Below are 17356 nucleotides of genomic sequence, written 5' to 3'. Positions count from 1 at the left end.
GGATGCAGCTGGAAACCATCATTCTCAGCAAACTGTCACAAGAACAGAAAACCAAACACCGTATGTTCTCACTCAGAGGTGGAAATTGAACAATGAGATCACTTGGACACAGGAAGGGGAAAATCACATACCGTGGCATATTGTGGGGAGGGGGAAGCGGGGAGGGATAGCATTAGGAGATATATCTAATGTAAATGATGAGTTAATGGATGCAGCACACCAACATGGCACATGTATACATATGTAACAAACTTGCATGTTGTGCACATGTACCCTAGAACTTAAAGTATAATAATAAAAAAAAAAATACACGAAATCTACCCTGCCTGTGCTCTAGAAATGGAAAAACAAAGCCTAGATGACAGCACATCCTTTTACAGCAAGGTTAAATGAATATTCTAAGCCTATTGTTGAGACCTACTACTCAGAAAAAGACTTCTAGCCACCCACGAGCTCGCTGGAGATGCACAAGGAGATTAATGTTGTCTTTATGTCTGCTAACAGAACATCCACTCTGCTTCCCATGGATCAAGGAGTCATTTCAACTTTCAAATGTATTATTTAAGAAATATATTTTGTAAGGTAATTGCTGCCATGGAAAATTATTCCTTTGACAGATCTGGGCAAAATAAATTGAAAAACCTTTGGAAAGGATTCACCATTCTAGCTGCCATTAAGAACATTCATGGTTCATCAGAGGAGGTCAAAATATCAACTTTAATAGGAGTTTGGAAGAAGTTAACTTCAATTCTCATGGATGAGTCCAAGGGGCTCAAGACTTCAGTGGAGGAAGTAACTGGAGATGTTGAAATAGCAAGAGAATTAGAATCAGAAGTAGAGCCTGAAGATGTGACTGAATTGTTACAATACCATGATAAAACGTGAAGGGATAAGGAGTTTCTTCTAATTAATAAGCAAAAATACTGGTTTCTTGAGATGGAATGTACTCCTGGTGAAGATGCTGTGAACATTGTTGAAAATGAGAACTCACTAAAATATTCCATAAACCTAGATGAAAAATCAGTGGCAGGATTTGAGAGGATTGACTCCAATTTTGAAAGAAGTTCTACTGTGGGTAAAATGCTATCAAACAGCATCACATGTTACCCAGAAATTGTTCGTAAAACGAAGATCAATCAATGTGGCAGACTTCATTGTCTTATTCTGAGAAATTGCCACAGCCATCCCAACTTTCAGCAACTATCACCCTGATCAGTCAGCATCTATCAGCATAGAGATAAGACCTTCCACTAGCAAACAAATTAAGACTCACTGAAGGCTCAGATGATCACTAACATTTTAAAGTATTTTGTAACTCAAGTAGGTACATTGTTTTTATAGACATAACGCTATTGCATATTTAAGACTACAGTATAAACATAAGTTTTACATGCACTAGGAAACCAAACATTTATATGACTTGTTTTATTATGGTGATCAGAAACTGAATCCACAGTATCTCCAAGGTATGCTTATAACTATCTTCCCTCAGTTTACTGAAAATATGCTCTAGTATTTATATTTATAGATGCTAATGAGCATGTACAATGAGGATGCTTTAGATTTAGAGAGCAGTATCAGGAAATCTGTGAATTGCAAAGTCACCTGTCAAAAAAGTTGCTTTTTAATTCATTTTTAAAATGAGTTTATGATGTAATTCCTCAGTCTGCCCCCAGTTCATTGAACTGATGGACACAAGATGCTCTTTCTAAAGCGAGTCCATTTTTAAGATGTGGTCCACTCTCTTTAGAGACATAACATCAAGAAAGCAACGCTGAAACATACGTAGGGAATTCTGAATTTAAAAATGGACTTTATTCTGAAAATCTAAAGAGCAGTTGTTTCAAGAGACCACTTTAAAAAAATACAACTGCACACACACATAGCTATCATGTTGCTAAGATACCACACAAAATACACCCAACTATTAATATAGTTGAAATGTGGCCGACAACCTATGTCCTGAGAGCAGACCCAGTCATTCAGAGAGGACAGGAGAAGGATGACAAAACAGAGCTTTTCCCCCTCATTGCTAATGGTAGGGATTATTTGAAAGAGTTTTGAAATTGTTTTCTCACTTCACTTTTTATACTGTTCTCTTGGCGCATGGCACCCCTCTCCACTGACAACCACAAACCCAGGGCCTTGCTGTTCTTCACTTCCCTTCTGTATTCCCTATCCTCTTCTCCAGACTCACTCCCAGAAACCATTTACTTCATTTTCCTGAAACCACATTTCAGAATCTATTTGTGGGATGACTCTTGGGTTGAAGTTAGAAAAAAGACAATTAAACCCTGTGTCTGATATTCGTCTGGTAAGAAATTGTAATAGTCCTTTGCTTAAATTACATGATGATAATGAAGAATAAAATTTAAAATATAAACCATAGGAATGCATGATGTCAGTTAAATTGCAAGCCAAATTCTAAGTATTATTTTGTTGTGCCAATTTACAAATGTGTGAAGAACTCATAGCCTATTAACACTTTGATAATTCTATACATTTTAGCTAGCAGATAATAACTAACCCTAATGAATCTCTAATTGGTAAAATTTTAGGTAGTCCTATAAGCATGCGTGAAAAAGAGTCAGGAATTTGGAAGAAATTTCCTTTGTGCAAGCGATAAATCATCTAGACAGTAAGCTCCTCAGAGTCTGCCAACGTCAGGGTCCCAGAAGCTCATCCTAACTTCTCATTTTATTTCTATCTTTCTTTTTTCCAAAATTACTTCTTATTTGCAACATGTATATTATATACATGTATATATATTTCTTTTACACACATACCTTTTATAAATTAGAAGTAACTGAAATACATATAATTTAGTAAAAAAGTAATTTTGAAGGAGTACATATGAATATGTAATACATATATATAGTTTTATGGCAAGAACAAATGAGACTTCATGTATTTCTAGGGGAGTTTCTATCAGTGGTTTCTGAGGAGAAGATGACAAGCGATAGTAGTAAATGTCATCTGTCAATGGTAAGGAATGAATGGTCTTACCCAAGTGGTCACTCTGACTATAGTCTCTAGTATAGCCATACAAAAACATTAGCTCTGAAAAATAATTCAAGTCATTCTAGAAAATGATTCAGTCATTGAATCAAGTCAATTATTCAAGTCCGTAGTTTCTCCTATTTGAGAAAAGGCCAGCCATTTTCTTACTTAAATAAGAGGCATATAATCTAACTCTGCATCTTAAGAAGCATGGGTGATGTTCAGCTACAAAATTTACTTTAGAACACAGTTTAGACTGATAAAATAGGAAAGGCTACAAAAAATGACATATGAGGGTGCCCTCTGCAGAAGGCCAAAGAGCCAATGACTCAACTGGAGTGAGAATGAACTGGATAACTTCATGCTCATGCTATGTCTTTGTAGCGCCTAAAAGTAAGATGATGGTGAGGATAATTTGATACTGTGCTTTAGGTTAAGAATATTTCTCCTTACCACATTTCTGCCAAAAATGTCTTGTAACCTCAGTAGGGCATTTAGGTCAAGGATGTAAGGTCTAATATACAGGTCTTTACCCCACAGTCCTCTTTGTTCCCACCCCAGCCAGTTACTATAATGTCTGAAATTTCCTCAAGGTATGTGAGTCTTGATGGTAAGTCCAAGAACGCTTGGACACAAGGCATTAGGAACACTAAATGCTACTTGATCAGGGAAGCTTATGATGGGCTAAGAGTAGATATCCTGGGTAACTGGAGGGCAGCGTGCTGTCTATGTCAGATACCTATCACTGTATAACAAACTATCCAAATTTAGTACCTTGAAACAACAATCACGATTTTGCACGTGGTTCTGCAACTTAGACAGGCTGGGTAGGAATGGATTGTTCCCATGTGGCATCAGCTGGGGCACTCAAGAGGTTACATTTTCCTAGTAGAGTGGAAGCAGGAAAAAAGAAGAGGCTATATTCAGTGGAAGCTCAGCTGAGCCTGCAAGAACAGTCTGATGCCTCAGCTGGGATGGCTGGAATATGTAGGGACCTGTTGGACAGCTCTCTCCCTGTTTCTATGCAGTCTTTCCAGAAGGGTAGCTGGATCTCTTTATAAGAGCTCCAAGAGAGTGAATGAAGAAGTTCCAGGTCTCTTAAGGCTTAGGCCTGGTACTGGCATAGTTTTACTTCTGTGGCATTCATAGTGGTCAAAACAAATCACAAGTCCACCCTCAATTTAAGGGGAAGTAAATAGATTCCACCTGTTGGATGGGAAGAGTAGCCAAAAAAATAAAATAAAGTAGCCATCTTTAACCCACAATAATGTGCCTGCATATAAAGTTTGGCAGTCGCTACAAACCAGGTAGAAAGTAATTCCCAAGGGGGACTGAGAACAATCTGAAGATCATTGTTGCCATTGTTGTTTTCAGTTTTGCGGATTTCCAGTCAAATTCATTCATTACCATGTGCCTCTGGGCCTACATTTGGCCATTCAAAACCTTCTAAGCATCCATTTTCAGGGCAACAAAGTGCAGAAGAGCAGTGACAAACTGCAGCCTACACTGGTTGTTTTTGTAAATAAAGTTTTATTGGAACATATCTCTACCCTGTCATTTACATATTGTTTATGGCCGCTTTTGTGCTGTAACAGCAAAGTTGAATAATTGTGAAAAGACCTTATGGTCCATAAAGCCAAAGATGTTTACTTTATGGCCTTATTCGTTTGCTAGGTCTACTGCAACAAAGCACCACAGGCTGGGTGGCTTAAACAACAGAAATTTATTGTCTCACAGTTCTGGAGCCTAGAAGTCTGAGATCAAGGTGTTGCCAGGGTTGATTCCTTCTGAGGGCTGGAAGAGAAGGATATGTTCCAGGCCTCTCTCATTGGCTTGTAGATGGCCATCTTCTCCCTGTATCTTCACATTGTCTCCCTTCTCTGCCTAAGTCCACATTTCCTTTTTCTTAGGAGGACACCAGTCATATAGAATGAGGACCCTTCCCAATGACCTCATTTTTAACTTACTTCTGTAAAGACTCTATCTCTAAATAAGGTCACATCCTGAAATAGTAGGGGTTAGGAATTCAACATATGAATTAGCAGGGGTTGAGGCACAATTCATCCCATAACAATGGCCCTTTACAGATACAGTGTGCTGAGGCCTGGAATAGAGGGGAAAAGGCTCAGCCAGCTGTTACAAGCCTTAAATTCTAGTTCAATTCTGCCCCTTCCTACTTGGGGCACTATGGACAAGTCACCAACACTGATTCTCTTTTTATATCAGTAAATTGGGTTCCATTGGACTGCACATGATGCAGAGTGATTGTAAGATCAAATTGTGATGCTGTGCAAGAGAGTAGCATGAAGAATAAAAGGTATTGCCTATGAGTTGTATTTCTATTATATATTCTTGGAATAATTTACTGCCATTCAACCCTGGGGCTTTATATATTTGAACTTGAGCTTGGCTCACTAATACACTTAGTGGGAAATATATTAGCAGCTTCCTCCTGGTTGAAGAAGGAAGTGGCTGCTGTGGTCCAACTTGTTAAATGTTTCTGAATCACTCTGCTCAGTATATAATGACCTATAGTTTGCTCAATAACTGAAGACTTCCTTCAGAAGCTTCCGACACAGTTTCTTCTCATGTGTCCCACCTGCCTACCTGGTTAACCCATTGCCTTGCATCATTTGGTAACTGTAGTTTGGGAGCTTGAGACTTCTGGTCTGACTAAAGTACAGGATCTTATTTTAGTTTCCTCTTTGTGTTCTGCCACTGGATAGCACAGTTAGTCTCAGATGCCCACCTGTACCTAAAAGTTGTTAGAACTAAACTCCTTCCAAAGCTTGACCCATCCTGGACCTTTACCTCCATCCTTGTGTTCTACCTCCCCCACCTCAGATAAGAAGCTAGGAAACTCATTCTTTTCCCTCTAACACTAAATTGTATAAGTCAGATCATTTCCATTCAAGACAGAGCTTCCTATGTCTCCTATTTGTATTAGACCTTGTAAGACATGTTGTTTAAGTAAGGAAGGTGTCTTAGTTGGTTCGAACTCTTATAACAAACTATCTTAATCTGGGTATCTTATAAAAAATAGGAATTAATTTCTCACAGTTCCAGAGGCTGGGAAGTTCAAGATCAAGCTACCAGTGGATTAGGTGTCTGGCAAAGGCTCACTTTCTCATAGATATTACCTTTTTATTGTGTTGTCCTCTTGATTAATGGGCTTCCTGTGTCTACTTTATAAGGGCATTAACCTAGGCATGAGAAATCACCTCCCAGAGGCCCCACCTCCAAACCATCATCTTGGGAGTTAGCATTTTAGCATATTATTTTGGAGGGATGCAGATATCCAGATCACAGCAGGAGGAAAGATGATTCCATTGATTCCATAAGATGATGTTATTGTCAGTTTGTCAGTTTTGTTGGGGAGTTGATTTTCTATTAGTTTGTGGTTTTCAACTTAAAAAACTGTTTTAAAAGAGCTCAGGAAAAATGGTACTAGGTTGTCAATCTAAAGTGGTACATGCAACTAAACAAAAAAACTCCCGAAAAGAACAATGAAATCATCTGACCTTAGCAAAGCTAACTATTAGTTTTGGCTGAGTGTTTAGGTAGATAATTCTATCCAGCTGTGCCAAGATAGCACTCATATTGAATTTTTTTTTGACACAGGGTCTCACTGTGTCACCCAGCCTGGAGTGCAGTGATGGGATCACAAATCACTGCAGCCTCTAACTCCCAAGCTCCAGCAATTCTCCCATCTCAGCCTCCCAAGTAGCTGGAGCTACAGGCATGTGCATCATGCCTAGCTAATTTTTTAAACTTTTTGTAGAGAAAGGATCTCACTATGTTGCCCAGGACGAATTTGAACCTGTGGGCTCAAGCCATCCTTCCACCTCAGCCTCCCAAAGTGCTGGGATTGCAGGCTTTACCACCACGCCTACCCGGAATTTGTTTTTAATGGAGAAAAATACAGTGCTGCTAATCTTATCTTGATACATTATGAAATGCCATGCAAATCTCTCCATGTCCATATGCTACCTTGTCTTTTTTTTTTCTATTTTCTGGGCTTGAACTTTTCCAATGAATGTATCACTTGGCAAAGTCAATTTACTGAAATGAGTATGTGTCACTGTCATTCTGGAAAAGAGATGACAGTGCTGTATGCCATAGCCAAAAGTCACTCCTGTGTGGCATTTAACAATTCTGCCAGGTATCTGCTGAAGACTGCATGCCAAGGGACCTTGAAACTCTCAGCAGATGTGATTTTAACTTTGCCCACTACTCATAAGCGACTTCTATTTGCTCTGACATCTTAGCAGCAAACCCATACATACTCAATGTTAGCAGTGATATGAGTGACTCAGACATGGCTCTCATCAACTAAACTTCAAATCAATTCAGAATAAATATTTAAACAACAACAACTAAACCAGTTTCTTTGATTTCTGGGCTAATTCTAACCAATTCATCAAGCTTTACCTTGGTGCTGCATTTATGTTTTGTTGAATTGAAATTTATGAAAAAGATTTAGCCAAAGACAAGCAAGAAATTAAAAACTGTAAAATGAGCTGAGGTCTCTAGTCTGTCATTTTAAAAAAGAGGGGAGGTCTCCAATTATCCAATAGAATAGAATTAATAAAAGTGATGTGTGTCATAATAGATTTTATTCCAATAGAACAACATTATTACATCCTATCATAAATCACATGAATACTTTCTGGTAACCGAAAGGAAAAAATCCACACTGTTGATAATTGTATAGCTTCTCACATACCAAAATGTATGAGGGGTATATGCTACTTGTATCATTAAAATCTTATTATATTATAATGTAGTAATCTAATTTCTCTAAGTGCCTCATTATTTTTCATTTCAACTGCCAAATGCACATATATTTTATGTTGTTAGTGAATTAAATGGAGACACACTAAGCAGATTGATATTCTGGATTCACTCTGTGATTTAAACATACTAATTATAGTGTAAAATAAGAAAAAATGTGCTATTTCCTGTAGGTCACACCCTGTGGTTTATAACACAGGCAATCTGTATTGTGCCTAGAAACATATTGCATACAAACAACTGGTGATAAATAATAGGATTTCAAATCAGTGTAGTTGCATATTTAAATGAGAACCTTGGAGATGTCAGCTAAATTTGAGTTCTTAAACATGTCTGTGGGTAAATTGTGTTGTAGTGTGAATAGCTCAGCCTGGTGAGTGTATAGTCACTTAGTAACTACTCATTGTCCCCAGCGATAACATCACTTGGGTGATGACAGACGTCATTAACATACAGAAATACAACAGAATGGTATATCGGCCAGCTGTGACTGGCTAACAAATTATATCAATACATAGTCACTTAAAAAAAAAAAAAAAAAAAAAAAAGATTCAGCTCCCAAGTGTTGGCAATGTTGGCTATGCTCGGTTGAGCTGTTCATCTGGTCATGGCAGAGCACCTTTACGTGTTGTCATCAGCTGTAAGTTAGGCTGATAGCTTTGCTGATTGTATTAGTCCATTTCTGCATTGTATAAAGAACTACCTGACACTGGGTAATTTATAAAGAAAAGAGATTTAATTGGCTCATGGTTTTGCAGACTCTAGAGGAAGCATGGCTGGAGAGGCCTCAGGAAACTTACAATCATGGCGGAAGGCAAAGGGGAAACAGGCACATCCTACGTGGCTGGAGCAGAAGGAAGAGAGAGAGGAGGGGAAGGTGGCCACATACTTTTAAACAACCAGGTCTCATGATAACTCACTCACTGTCATGAGAAGAGCAAGGGGAAAATCTGCCCCCATGATCCACTCACCTCCCACCAGAACCCTCCCCCAACACAGGGGACCACAATTCTAGACGAGATACGGGCAGGGACACAAATGCAAACCATGTCGGTAATCTTGGCTGGGGTCTCTCCATGTCTGAGACCTCAGCTGGGGCAACTAAGCTTACGTGGCTCTGGTGATTGGCCTCTCATCCTCCAGCAGACTAGCCTGGGCATAAGAAATCAAGCAAAAGCACTTAAGGCCTACTGAGGCCCGGACATGAAACTGCCACACCATCAGTGGCACTGAATTCTATTGGTTAAGTCTGATTTAAGGGTGAAAAAATAGACTCCACCTCATGATTAGAGGAGCTGTAAGATCACATAGCAAAAGGGCATAGATATAGATAAGGGTAGGAAATTGCAGCCATGTTTGGAAGCAATCTCCAATTGATGGTGAACTGTTAAAGGTGACATTTTGCATAAATATATTAAAAGAGTTCATCATGTCTATCAGTAGAATCAATTGAGGGACCACAAACGTTACTGCCAGGGACTGGAGAAAGTTCAAATTCTTCCCTCTAAATCTATGCCTCTTTTCATTCCTGTCCGTGGGATCTTATAGAATGATTACACAAAGAGCCCATGGCAAAATGGAATTCATTTATTCATTTATTGATAACTGCTGACAGGCCCTGACCATCCATGACCAGGTAGGTAGAGGACATTGATAAGAGCTGCTTAATATAGTCCTCTGACGAATCAGTAAGTCCTTTTGGAGAGAAGGCTATAGAGAAGAGATTGTTAATATGTTTAACACAGGAACCTTTACTCATGGAGAAAATGTGATTCAGAGAATATTCTGGACCTCTGCCCATCAAGATGAGCAATTATCCCTCTTTAGAATATCAGTAGCTAGAAAAGAGGGGATTAGAAGTAGGCCTAGCTTGCCTCTGGTATTTCAAATCCTAAAACTCAACATAAAAAGTTGATGACAACATCAAAAATAACAATAACAAAAGACATAGTTTGAGGTTAGATCTTCTGCCAAAATCTCCATCAGACTAATGCAAGTGCTCCATGCATGTCACCAGCTTTGTTCTTCTCTCCTCCCAGAGCACTAACCCAATATGCTTGTGGTTTCACCCTTTAAAACAAACTGACAAACAAAAATACCCATGTAACTTCATAATAACTTTACCACCTGCAATATTAATCTGGCAGCTATGATGGTAGTGTCTCCCTCTTCCATAGTATGTATAAAAAACTATCAGATGCTATCGATTTATATTTTTCCTCTGTTAAACCCAAGTTCATAATTTAATCCTAGGAGAGTAAGGTAAAATAACCAGAATCCCTGTATTAGAACTGCTAATCCCAGCTTTATCAGTAAATGGCTGTGTGATCTTGAAGACTCAGCGAACCATATTTTCCTCTCTGCTTATTTCTCCTTATCAGCACTGACATATGTTTCAACTCTTGCAATTTATAAAAAATAAAACATAATTTAAAGCCTCCACTAATCCCCTCTTTTTATCTAGTGATCATGCTAACAGGCCCTGACCATCCATGACCAGGTAGATAGAGGACATTGATAAGAGCTGCTTACTATAGTCCTCTGATGAACGAGTAAGTCCTTTTGGAGAAAAGGTTGTAGTCATTTCTAGAACTTCTAGATAGGCTTCTTAGTCAAATTTCTACTTTAATTCCCTTCATTTCCTCATGTTCAACTCATGTGTGAGCCTACGGTCATCTGGCATTAGCAACCCTCAATTCTACTAAATTCCTACTAAAACCATGCGTGACTTAATGTTATTAAATCCAGTAGAAACTTTTAAATTATCTTCTTTTATTGGCTGCTTAGAAATATTGATACTACTAACCATATTTTTTCTTCTTAGAATACTCTCCATTTTTAATGTCTTTTCTCTTTCCTGGTACATCTTCCTCTACCTAATCAGAGTTCTTACCCTGCATTCTTCTCTCTTCTCAATTCATACTCTCTCCAGTTTATCTCCACGTCTTCAATTATACCTATATGCTGTTAAATCCCAAATTGAGCTCCACACTCATATTTCCATATTCCCAGCTGTCCATGTTACCTATCTATTTGAATATTTCAGAGGCAGTTTAAGCCATTGCTTTTGGTGTTTTAGACATGAAGTCGTTGCCCATGCCTATGTCCTGAATGGTATTGCCTAGGTTTTCTTCTAGGGTTTTTATGGTTTTAGGTCTAACATTTAAGTCTTTAATCCTTTAATCCATCTTGAATTAATTTTTGTATAAGGTGTAAGAAAGGGATCCAGTTTCAGCTTTCTACACGTGGCTAGCCAGTTTTCCCAGCACCATTTATTAAATAGGGAATCCTTTCCCCATTTCTTGTTTTTGTCAAGTTTGTCAAAGATCAGATGGTTGTAGATGCGTGGTATTATTTCTGAGGGCTCTGTTCTGTTCCATTGGTCTATATCTCTGTTTTGGTACCAGTACCATGCTGTTTTGGTTACTGTAGCCTTGTAGTATAGTTTGAAGTCAGGTAGCATGATGCCTCCAGCTTTGTTCTTTTGGCTTAGGATTGTCTTGGCAATGCAGGCTCTTTTTTGGTTCCATATGAACTTTAAAGTAGTTTTTTCCAATTCTGTGAAGAAAGTCATTGGTAGCTTGATGGGGATGGCATTGAATCTATAAATTACCTTGGGCAATATGGCCATTTTCATGATATTGATTCTTCTTATCCATGAGCATGGAATGTTCTTCCATTTGTTTGTGTCCTCTTCTATTTCGTTGAGCAGTGGTTTGTAGTTCTCCTTGAAGAGGTCCTTCACATCCCTTGTAAGTTGGATTCCTAGGTATTTTATTCTCTTTGAAGCAATTGTGAATGGGAGTTCACTCATGATTTGGCTCTCTGTTTGTCTATAAGCATAGCTATGCAGGACAGTTCTCCAGGTGGTCTTGGAGCAACTTATTTTCACTTCTTCTTGCTTGTAGTTCTCAAAAATAACTATAAAATGTGCAGGGAATGCTACATACTGATATAAGGAGGAACTGGCCAGGACATCCTGGACTCTGGTCCAGTCGCTCTCAGAAACATGATGCCCTTCAATGCATTAAGTCCAGCAAGCCATGATGTCTTTCAGGTATAAAACCGAGAGTGGGCTCCTTTACTGGGTTCCTCAGCTGCTGTGAAAGTAGGACTCACACAGATGGAATTCCATTTAATCCTGGGCAGTTCTTTTGAGCCTTGGGGTGCCCACTTGCCCTGATTCCTAGGTTTCTACTGTCCCTTTCTGCCTATCTCTAAGTAATTAACCAGCTTCATGTAATTTGTTGTGTGGGCCAGTCTTCTGTCTCACTAGTTTCAGGTAAGTAGCAGAAATTGTAGTCCAAGATGCAGTGGGCTGAAGTTGTAATCAGTGCATAGTAAACTTGCTTTACACCCTTCCCCAAACAACTATCAAAACTACCAATAGAATTAAATGACATAGCAATTGAAGCATCTAGTATGTGCTTTGATTAGAAGTGCTCAGCAGAGTTATCTATAATAACCTTTTAACAACCCGAAAGGACAACTTGCAAACATATCACGGATTGAAGTAACACTGATAATGAAAGCACAAGGAAACACCAAGGAAATGGAAAACTGATACTTCTTTTATTACAAATACTTGTTCTTTATCAGTCACATTATGAAGAAATAAACAATAGTGATAATCACAACATATTCAATAAACCACTCTCCCATAAAACTTAATATTCTGTCATTAAGAACAATGTTTTGTATATAACAAATAAGATATAATTAACCAATGGCTGAATACATCTTTTTTGTGTAATATCTTAGCATATGTTTTCAATTAATGACAATATTTGCTGAACTTGTACATGTGCTAGTTCTTATTCTAAGTACTTTACATATGTTAACTCATTTAATCCTCATGATAACCTGTAAAGTAGATCCTATTTTCTTTATTGCATCAATATGTAAGCCAAGGCACTAAATGATTATGTAATTTACCAAGGTCACATACTCAGTAGATGGAGAAATTTGGGCAATCTGAGTAAAAAATTCATGCTCTTTAACTAACGTATACACATGTAAACATACATATATTATGTTGCTTTTTTTAAACTAACAGCAGTATCTTTTCCGAAGACTAACATTCCCATCTTAGAATGAAGTAACAATATGCTACCCCAAAATGTGCCACTTTGCCACTTTGGCATAAGGATTCCTTTGAGCTGGACACAGTTGAGAAGAAGCAGATACAAGAAAAGCTCTCTCTCCTCTCCCTATTTGCCTAAAAACAGGGTATAAATTTACAAGTACATTTCTCCTCTCATTTCTGAAAGGAAGGACAAATACAATTATCAGACTTTAGACCCTTACCAGCCTAGAGACAGCACTGACAAAACTATACAAGAAACTTCAATAACTAGCCTTTCCATCATTAGTTTCCCTTATATTTGCCTTCCCACAATTTGCTGCCCCTGGAGACTCAAGGTTCTTTGCCTTTGTCTTGTCAACACCTCTAAACTTTATTGTTCTCTGATGAAGATATATAAGCTATATATATATAAGATATATATATAAGAAGATATATATATAGATATCTATGTAATATATCTATATATATATATGAAGATATATAAGCTATATAAGCTGTAAGCCATCTCTTGGAGAATTACTGTTACCCTGAGTAGCTGGTGAGTGTCTCACCAGACTGATTTCAGAGTGTCAGCCAAGAATGTAATCTCATTTGAAGTTCAGGGTCCTCTACCTAGCTTGTTCAGGTGGTTGTCACAATTTAGTTCCTTGAAGTTGTTTCACTTATTTTCTTGTTGGCTGGGAGTCACTCTCAGCTCCTATATACTAACCTCAAACCCTAGCTACATAGCCCTCTCATAACCTGGCAGTTTACTTCTGTAAGGCCAGCAGAAGAATAACGTAACATAATCTTGGAAGTTACTTTCTCATCACACTTCTCATAGACCATAATCTAATCAAGGCTGTAACTATGCCACTATATTCACAGGCTGCACGCCCACAAAGGTAAGGGGATTGTCCTGGGTATATACACCAAGGGTAGAAAATTTTAGAGACTGTTTTAGTCAGGATTCTCCAGAGAGACAGAACCAATAGGAAATTTCATATATACACACACACACACACACACACACACACATATATATATACACACACACATATATACACATACATATACATACACATATAGCTTTCTCTCTCTCTCTCTCTGTGAGTTTCAGCACAGTTCCTACATCTTTGAGCTTCAGTTTTCTTATACTTAGAATGGGAACGCATTCTAAAGAGAGAGAGAGAAAGAGAAATGAGAAGGGGAATTGGCTTACATGATTATAGAGGCTGAGGAGTCCCACCATAGGTTCTCTGCAAGCTGAAGAACCAGGAAATCTGGTAGTGTAGCTCAGTCCAAGGCCAAAGGCCTTAAAACCAGGGAAACTGATGGCGCGACCTTCGGTCTGAGGTCAAAGTTCCAAAAGCCTGGGAGGCCACTGGTGGGAATCCTGGAATACAATGGCCAGAGAACCTGGAACTTTGACATCTTAAGGACAAGAAAAGAAGGATGTTCTGGCTCAAGAAGAGGGAACCCCAATTCACTCTCACTCTGCTTTTTTGTTCCTTATGGGTCCCCAGCTGACTGGATGGTGCTCATTCACATTGAGGGAGAATCTTCCCCACTCAGTCCGCCAACTCAAATGCCAGTCTTTTTCATAAATACCCTCACAGACACACCTAGGGCAGCTCAAGTTTTCTAACCAAATGCCAAACTAACTGGGTTTCTTTCTTATCAGAAAAGGAATCAACTCCTTGTCTAAGAAAACATTAACAAGCAGCTATCTGGGTATCACTTAATCCAGTCAAGTTGACATCCAAGATCAACTGTCACAGGGACCATCTTAGAATTCTGCTACTACAAGGAGAAAGATAGCAAGATGAACAAACTATAATACTAAGTGGTTTCTGTTGCATAAAAAAGAAACATGACTTCTCCACTACACAGTTTAGGACATTAAATATGTCCACCATTGAGCCAAGTATAGAGCCAAAAGTAGAATAATGAAAGACATATCTAAAAATGTAAAATGATGGAATTATCTTAGAAAATTAAAAAGCCTTGAAGGATAAGTCCAAGAATCCTGAAATGTGGCTACTACAGTGCTAGAAAAAAAAATAAAGTAATGACAAACAGGCAGTAAATAAACAAAAGAAGGATAAAATGACTACACTGAAAACAGACTGAGTTTATAGGTTTCTCAGTCCTGATCAATGTTAAAAGAAACAAAATCAACATAGTATGGTAAAATCTATGAAGTTAAAGAGTCAAGAGAAAAATCTACAAGTATTTCGAGAGAAGTTAACTTCAAAGAAATAAATTTCATATTGACACTTACTGTATCACTTGTTACACTAAAATCTACAAATACTGGAATCACTGCTAAGAAAAACAAATTTAATTCAGCAGTCCTGTAGACAGCCAAGATGTCATTCATCTGTCAGGGTATAAGCAGGTATTTGAGAATGTAGAAGTCTGAGAGGGTGTGACCCACATAAAAGATCTTAAGGAAATACTTGTGTAAGTTCTTAACATAAATGAAGCAAAACCAAGACTTCGCAATAGAGGAAAATAAAGAAGACCTAAAACCGTGTTTAGCAATGAACCTTACAATTAATACACAAAGTTGGAATAGATGATAATGGACCATCCAGAAATATGTGATGCAAGAGCTTAAAACAAAATAAGATATTCAGGTCAGGCACAGTGGTTCATGCCTGTAATCCTCAACATTTTGGGAGGCCAAGGCAGGAGGATTACTTGAGTCCAGGAGTTTGAGACCAGTCTGATCAACATTGTGAGACTTTGTCTCTACAAAAAAGAAACAAAATTAGCTGGCCATGGTGGTATGTGCCTATAGTCCCAGCTACTAGGGAGGCTGAGGTGGAAGGATTTCTTGAGCTTGGGAGGTTGAGGCTGCAGTGAGCTGAGATTATGCCACTGCACTCTAGCCTGGATGACAGACCAAGACCCTGTCTCAAAAACAAAAATAAAAAATAAAGTACTCAGAAAAATACTTGTAATAAAAAAGGCAACATTTTGAAGACAACATAATAGCAATAAACCTGTATGGAACATACTAATAGAAGCTAACTGGAAAATTCAAATATTCAAGATATTCCAGGAGAACCAGATAAAAGTGTAGTCTTCAATATGCTTTATTCAGAATTAAACAATTTTAGTAAGCTAAAAAAAAGAGTATGGAGGAGTTTAAAATACAAAAATAATACAATTAAGAAAAAAATTTAGTAGACATACGTATTCACATCTCTGGAACAAATAATACAAAAGTTTTGTATACATATGGAATATTTATTAAAATCAATATGAATTTATTCACAAAGAAAACTTTAACAAATTTAAAACGCAGAGGTCATGTTTTCTAATCATAATCCAACAAATACAGAAATAAATAGTAAAAATGTAGAAAGGACATTATTTGGAAACCAAGATGTATTCCTAACTAACACTTAAAAAAAAGAGGCCAGGTTCAGTGGCTCACACCTGTAATCCAAGTACTTTGGGAAGCCAAGTTAGGAGGATTGCTTGAGCCTGGAAATTCAAGATCATCCTCGTCAACACAGTTAGACCCTATCTCTACAAAAAAAGATTTTAAAAATAGTTGGGCATGGAGCACACACCTGTAGTCCTAGCTAGTTTGGAGGGTGAGGCAGGAGGATCACTTGAGCCTGGAAAGTTGAGGCTGCAGTGAGCCATAATCATGCCACTGCACTTCAGCCTGAATGACAGAGCAAGACCATGTCTTTAAAAAAAAAAAAAAGAGAGAGAGGGAGGGAGAGAGAACCACCTAGAAAGAAACCCACACATGGTCAGTTAATTTTCAACAAAGGTGCCAAGAATACACAATGGGGAAAGAACTGTCTTCAATAAATGGTGCTGAGAAAACTGTATATGAACATGCAGAATGAAATTAAACTTTTATCTCATACCACATGCAAAAATCAACTGAAAATGGATTAAAGACTTCAACATAAAACTTGAAACTCTAAAACTACTACAATAAAACATAGGAAATCTCCATGACAGTATTATAAGCAATGATTATTTTTATTATGACCCCAAAACCTATGGGATGGGAGAATATATATGCTTGCAAATCATACATCAGATGAGGAGTTAATATACAAAATATATTAAAACCTTTTTCACCTATGAAATAAGAAAGAAAGAAGTTCTTATAATTACACCCTTTGGGTATGTTTGCATAAAGTTATTCATAGCATGTATAATGGATAGAACCTTGTTCATATACCTGAAACCACCTTTGCAAAGATTATGACAGTGACAGAAGTCTAGCATGGCTTACTCCATCTTGCTTCTAGCCTCAGAGCCTGAGTGTCCTCACTCATTATTGGGCATAGGCCAAGCTAACCATGAGAGGAACTTAGTTTATAGTTTAACTTTGAAGCAAGGATGATAATAGTCCCTCCTTAAAACTAACCCCCTGTTTGCTCAGGGACTGCAACTAAACTAACGAAAGGCCATGAGATTGGGATTATGGGAGGGGCCTGAATTCTGCTAAAATGTCAG

General features: G+C 37.9%; 1 protein-coding gene across 25 annotated transcripts in view; it reads right to left on the bottom strand.

The window, feature by feature from the left end:
* Positions 1–17356, bottom strand: part of LOC139359089 (uncharacterized) — a 672031-nt gene that overhangs the window by 267609 nt on the left and 387066 nt on the right. The window contains exon 1 of one of the 25 annotated variants that reach the window (XR_011614732.1): positions 14082–16045. The exons of the other annotated variants lie outside the window; for them this stretch is intronic. The gene's annotated coding sequence lies outside the window, so the exon portion shown is untranslated. Of the gene's footprint in view, positions 1–14081; positions 16046–17356 lie in introns of those variants that run through there. 25 annotated transcript variants of the gene reach the window in all.

Source organism: Macaca nemestrina, chromosome 16 (assembly GCF_043159975.1).
Source record: "Macaca nemestrina isolate mMacNem1 chromosome 16, mMacNem.hap1, whole genome shotgun sequence".
Lineage (NCBI taxonomy): Eukaryota > Metazoa > Chordata > Mammalia > Primates > Cercopithecidae > Macaca > Macaca nemestrina.
Note: the sequence above shows the minus strand (reverse complement) of the source record. Positions and strands in the feature narration are given on the sequence as shown.